The sequence below is a fragment of the Carassius carassius genome, chromosome 20, assembly GCF_963082965.1.
Source record: "Carassius carassius chromosome 20, fCarCar2.1, whole genome shotgun sequence".
Classification (NCBI taxonomy): Eukaryota; Metazoa; Chordata; class Actinopteri; order Cypriniformes; family Cyprinidae; genus Carassius; species Carassius carassius.
The window spans coordinates 19,145,194-19,152,303 of record NC_081774.1 but is presented as its reverse complement, the minus strand read 5'-3'; positions in this window follow the sequence as shown (position 1 = coordinate 19,152,303).

Here is a 7,110-nt window from a genome sequence, read left to right as displayed (position 1 = left end):
ACTTAATTATATGGGCTGAACTTGTTAAATTGTGCCCAGAACGTTGAGGGAACGTTTTCAAACTACTGTGTGACCTTCAGGGTCATTATACTTACTTCAGAAGTCATTACACCTCAAAAGCTACTTGACGCTCGTTCAGTTCTCTGGCTTCCCTCTCATGTTTTATGCACATGCCTCGTATGACCCGTAGGTGAATGGCACGACATGTCTGACACCAATAATATGCACAAGGTAACAAAACAAAATGGGATCAAACACAGAAGTCCTCATACTACATCACCACACAAACCATTCATACACTGTAAAAAAAAATTGTGTCTGTATATATATTTATATATATATATATATATATATATATATATATATATATATATATATATATATATATATATACACACTTGGTTCTAATCAAATCAGATGATTAGGAAAACTCAAAATTTGAGCTCGGTGAGTGTATTCTAATTTAAACGCCTCTGATTGGCTGAGACATCAACAGATATGTCTGTGATTGGCTACATTACTCAATGCTGCAAAAGCACATTCAAATAGAAACCGATCTCCAGAGCGCAAACCATAATGCACTGTTTGCCAGATGTTTAACTGAGGGTGCTATTGATTTTGTTTGAGGGGTGCTTAGGTTATGAAACAGTTAACATTGGCTTCTGTAGTCATTAGTCAGTTACTATGGAATTCAGTGGCTAACTTTACTGCTCCTACATTCTTCAAAATATCTTCTTTTGTGCTCAACAGCTGAAAGAAATATATACAGCTTTGGAACAATTTAAGGGTGAGTACAGTACATAATGAAAGAAATTGTACTTTTGGGTGAACAATGCCTTTTTTCAGTTTAATGTCATTTTAGAAAGCCCATTTGCATTTTACATGATAATAACTGTTGAAATGTAAGTCTTTGTAGGACACATTTCACTGTAACCTCCTGAGGCATCTCCTTCTGAAAACAATTAACTGAAGGACTGCTTAGCATAGGGGCTCCCCTTGAGTCTTATAAGCGCCCCGGCCAAGGCCATCATTAATCAGAAGAAAAAACATGGCCACTGATCTTAGTTCCGTGTGCAGATTTATGTCAGCGCTGATGTGGAATGAAGATGGGAAGAGTTTCACAACGTGCGTCTGCTCCAGAAAGAGTTAAGGAATGTTGTTCATTGTCACATGATGTGGGAGAAGACAGGCAATATTCAACACCCCCTCCCCGTCGGCGCACATCTTGCCCACAGATGTGGTGATACAACAAACACTTCAAAGTGCCTCCCTTCAGACCAACTGATATTCTGACGCCAACTGTAAATGTCCTGGACACGCAGAGTGGAAAATATGAAACCTTTTAAATGGCTCTGGAGGAACTCCTTCAGAAAAAGAAGCACTTCCATTGTGTCTTCGGAAAAGTTAGAACAAAGGAGTGTTCTCATTCTCTCTGAAAGTGAATTAGGCCGCTGTTACATAAAAATAACATTGATTTTTAAGGGATACAAGGAGTGTGTTATGTAATGTAATGTTTTGGATTTTGGGTACTTTTAAGTGTTAAATTCTTTTTTTTTCCTTTTTTTTTTTTTTTTTTTTTTACCAACAATACCATTCCAATACTGTGTTTTTGAAAAAGGTTCTTTTTTCTTTTATGCTCGCCAATAATATAGTATAATTCCAGTTTATTTTTTAATGGCAAAGCTGAATTTTCACCATCATTTCTCCAGTCTTCAGTATCACATGATTCTTCATAAATCATTTTAATATATGCTGATTAAGTGCTCAAGAAACTTTTATTATTATTATGAATGTTGAAAACAGTTGTGCTGCTTAATATTTTTGCAGAAACTGTGGACACTTTTTTAGTTTTTTAATTAATAGTTTAAATCAAATAAAAGTTCAAAAGAACAGCATTTAATTGAAATATAAATCTTTTGAACAGTATATGTATACCAAAAAAAAAGAAAGAAAAAAGGTAAAAGGACATGAAGCAATGTTTTAAAATGAGTTAAATTTTAATTAAATTGATTAAATATTTTTTTTAAATGTCATTTATTTTTGTCAATTTAATAAAATATTTTAAAATAATTATTCAATATATTCCAAAGGTCAAGGCTACATAAACTGAGTCTGAGTATAAGAACTGTATCACGATGCTTCAGAAGTGAGTGCTATGAGAGACATGGTTGATCTGAACTGCTTTACAATTAAACTAAACAATGAACTAAACTGTGACTATCTACCAGATCAACAGAAAACTGAAAACTTGAAGCAAAACTAGCACATGTTCTTTTAATTTAAAAGGTAGAGAAACTCACACCTGATCTTGTTGGGAGATCCAGCCATGATAGATGTATAAGTTAATAAGGAGTGTGTTTAGAGTGAATGTTATGACACCCCTGAAGTGGCCTGCTGGTATTGTACTGGTTCACAGTTGACAGGCTCGGAGAGTTCAGCTCCATATGGAACATATATCACTCAGTCTTCCTAACTGCTGCTGCTGCACTTATTAAACTCACTTTAACACATGGCAAGTGGGCTTCACGCGGCAAGTCTCGCACACTCTCACATGCTTAACTCTTTGTGGTCAGCTCCATATATTTCAGTGGCTCTGGCTGCTGCAGGAGGATTTGATTAGTGTGAGATGCTGAGATCTGTCATCTTTTCAAGCTTAGCTTTAAAGACATTTTTCATTTCTCAGTGGTTCACGCTTGGTTGAAGGGACACAATGCACACAAACTCTAAACAGATAGAACAGCTTGTTGTACCTTTTTCAGTTTTATTCTTTCATGGCAGAGCCACTTGTTTGTTTCTCACCACTCATGTTCCTTTAATTTAAAGTAATTAACAGAAATATTCCCATTGTGCACGTGCTTCCTGCCACTCCTTCACCCAATCGTTATAGCATTTGCTGGCAATGCTTCTAAAATGAGCTTATTCCACATGGATTAAAAAATATTCTATATATTATTAAAATGATATTTCATATTGAATAATTTAATAATTCCACAGCTATAACATATTATGAATGGGACAGTATTGTACAGTAACCGTTACACAAATATGTACACTACCATTCAAATGTTTTTGGTTAGTATGGTTTTACAAATAATAATAATAAACTTCTTAATTATTTGCAAGGATGCATTGAATTGATCAAAAGTAACAATAAAGACATTTATAATGTTAAAAGTATTGTTGTTTCAAACAAATGCCATTCATTTGAATTAATATTCATCCAAGAATCCTGAAAATTTATCAGTTTCCACAAAAAACAAAACAAAATAAATAATAATAATAATAGTAATTGACATTGTGAATAATACAAAAGAATTATTGAGCAGCAAATCAGCATATTAGAATGATTTCTAAAAGATCACGTGACACTGAAGACTGGAGAAATGACTTGTTGAAAAGTAATTAAAAAGGAATAAATTACATTTTGTTAATAATATATACATAATATTTAAAAACAGAAAAGAGTCCTTCTAAACTGTAAAATATTTTCACAGTATTACAGTTTTTTTACTGTCAAATGCAGCCTAGGTGCGCATATAAGAGACTTCCTTCAGAAATTGTTTTAAAAATGTTAAAGTAAATAGTGTAAAATATGACAGTTGGAATACAAAAAATTATTGGAATACAAAGCATTAGATATTTTAAATATTAATTACTTAGTCAAGTGATTTGAACTGTACAGAAGTACTACACAAGTTTAAAAGGTATTTTTCGCTCCTGATGAAAATATTATGTTACATTTTTATGCAAATCAGAGCAATGCAATGATTTGCAATGTAATGAAAAGCAAAGACTTTTAATCGATCATTGGTTGCAAAGAGAAACTCCCTCAGAAATGACCTTCCTGCTCAATCAACAAACGCAAGTTTTAGTTTCCTGGCCTGTTGCTCAATCACACTTAAAATTTAATGTTTGAAAGAAATTTTGTGACCATATCCAAAAGGGTTACAGGTACATTTAATGAACAAGTAATGAGTTATTTGTGAACCGTGTCTGCTGATTTGTGTCATCATTTAGTCACAGTCATAATATATCAACAGAACATGGAGATACCAAATTAATGTCAGTCCAGGACACCTGTGGCTAGTGCAGAAATGCAGTGGTGTTTTATTTGGATCTATTTACAGCCTTCAAAAGCATTTATATAAAAAAAAACATGGCACATTATGAAATCTCGGTTTGGGTTAAATGACTCATTTATAATTAGCTTTCACAATGCCTTTAACAGCCTTAACCACATCCTGCTTATGGAATCAGCTGATGGAAATGTGCAAAACAGGATGCAGGACTTTCAACATATCTTATAAACAACAAGACATTATGAATACTCTCATGTCAAATACCTAAAAGCAACACCTCTGCTGTAATGTATTTTGGGCTTCAGAAAATGAGACATTGGTGGCAAACTGCCTTGGTGCATTTCGGTTGACCACATGAGGCCAATATTAGATCAGGGGACAATAGTCTGTACCAGCTGCTTATTTTCTCATTATCTTAAATGATACTCAAAAGAGCACATAAACTATTTTAAGCCTAGAGTGAAGGGGAGAAATGGGAAAAGTGTAGCCACACATAGAGGGTTGCTGTGTTTGCCAGCGCTCTCTTGCTGAAGGCAATATTGAAGTAATCTCAACCAGATGTTCATTAATGGCTTTTTAAGAGATCTCAGGGAGCGAGGTGGAGAAGCAGCCCAGATCCACACTCTGATCTCGGGCTCGCTTGCGCCGTGCCAAGGGCCCGGAGCTCCACAATAACACACATCATCTGACAGCTCCGTTCCCAAGCAACCGGCCTGTTTACACGGACAACACTCACTTTCCATGCAATTATGAAAAATTATATATGAAAAAACCAGTTGAGTCTGGAGTTCACTGTAAATGCCAAAAAGACAGGGATTTTCTTCACTGCATGCATGTCTTCTTATGCACGGAACCTTATAAATGAGGCTAATTAATGTGATTTATCACTTATGTAAATTATTTTAAACATTTTTTTTTTTTTTTTGGTTAAAGCCTTTGACCGATACCTAATTAAATTAAATACATGACTCAGCAAAACTGCATTAGTGCCAGAGATAACTTTCTGCAGGTTATTTCAATGATTATTAAACACCAAGCAGAAAATATGCAAAAAGTGGCAGCCCTGCATGCTCAATGAGTGAATGCTTTCACTCTTTCACTTAACAAGTGGACTGATGGAGGTAATAGTGAATGAGGGTATACCAGGCAATTTTGAACACAGTATCTGTCTTTATTAATCAGTCAGTGAAACGTTCATTTAACCAATTAGTTCAAAAAGGCTGATTCTTTCAGGAGCAAAATAAGTGAGTCAATTACTGAATTACTCTTATAATTTTTGCCATAAAGAGAGTAGCGTGCCGTGCAAATGCAACCAAAAAAATTTCACTCCAATGTTTAATTAAAAAACACTGATGCACACTGACTAACCACTCAACAATCCTCCAGAAAACACTTTATAGTACTTAAAAAAACAAATATTTTCTAAACTTTGAATCAATTTAACAAATTTACTTTGCAAAATGATTAAACCTGCCCCAAGATCTGTTAAAACCAATCAACATTAATTCATGGGTCCATCAGATCAACAGCAACTAGCTCCATCAACATTTTTCTAAACAGTATGGCTGCGTCCAAAATGCATATTCTTCTTTTTAATAAGTAATTACTTAGTGACTTCTATGTGTGTTCTATATAGTGTGAATATGTGAAATATGAATGTAATATGGACACAGAACATTTGTCATGTAACCTACTGTACCAGTGTCAGATGAGTCATTTTCACAAAGCACTCATGGGACAATAAAGTGTCCACAAGATGCACACTTCAGAAACTTGCCACAAATAGTAGTTTGTCCAGGGACTTTTTGCCTATTGTTTTATGGATAATGTGAATTTGGACATACTACTGTGTTCACATGCTGTTTTTCACCAACTACAATCTACTATGATCGATTAATCAACATACCTTCTGTGAACAGTAAGCATCGCCTCACTCCAAACCAATCTGTAACTTTTTTTCTCCAGGTTTCTTCAGAATCTCAGGGCTTCGCACAGGTTTATGGGTTTTGCAGTGCCAGAGTTCACTTTATTTGCTCCTCATGTGCACAGACCGCCAGCTCTAGTCTGCTGTTGTTGAGTCACTCTCAATGGTTTAGAACAGAACACCATGTACTTCCTTTGTTCCCTAATACAAACCAAACATGAAAACAACTGTGCATTGTTATGTGAAGGATGAGGTTTACAAGCATTCCTAATTAGATCTGGGCTTTTTAAAATGACTCCAATCTAAATTTAGATATTTCTCAGATCTGCCCAGAATAAAATCCGCAACTTTCCATTTTTCAACAAACAACACATCCAACCTCAGGCAAATAGCCCATAATTGAACAATCAAATTGGACTATTAGTGTTGCATGATTCGGCTTGTTTGTTTGAATGACAGAGCTCTATAAGAAACACGACAAGCACTTGCAATCATTTCTTAAGTAATAAAGCTGAAAATCTTTGAGAGCACAGGTATTTCTCCTCCATCATTCGGACTATTTTTGACGCTGCAGACATCCACGACGCTGCTCTGTTCAGCCCCACCGAGCCTGACAAGAGGCATTTATGTTAGAGAGTTGTGTTTGACGCCAAACTTGAAATGATTTCCATCATCTCTGCTGCCAGAGGCTGCTTCAGGCCTTCTTTTGTTCTCCTGGTTTGCAGTGGGCATTGCAACAATTATGCGACTGTAATGCTAATGGTGGGTTTATAATGGATGTTGTGCTGTTCCCTCCAGACTTGGGATCCCAATAGACTGAGATTACCTAGGCAAACCTCAGCACAGATGCAGTAGAGAAGTCTAATTGGCTGCAGATGTGAGCCCCCCGAAATACTGGCTTGGATACCACAGATATATAGGCCCTCAAGGCCATCACAATATCATTGATCAGCTACAAAAGCAGCATATGTTGTAATAGGTCTAATAACACGTAATTATTATAGAGCTTCATAAAGAATCTTGTAAAAACATGTTCTGAAAGTAAATGAATGGCAAGAGTGCATTTTAATATTCGGTGCACTTCAGGTGGTGCTGTGTGACTAACTG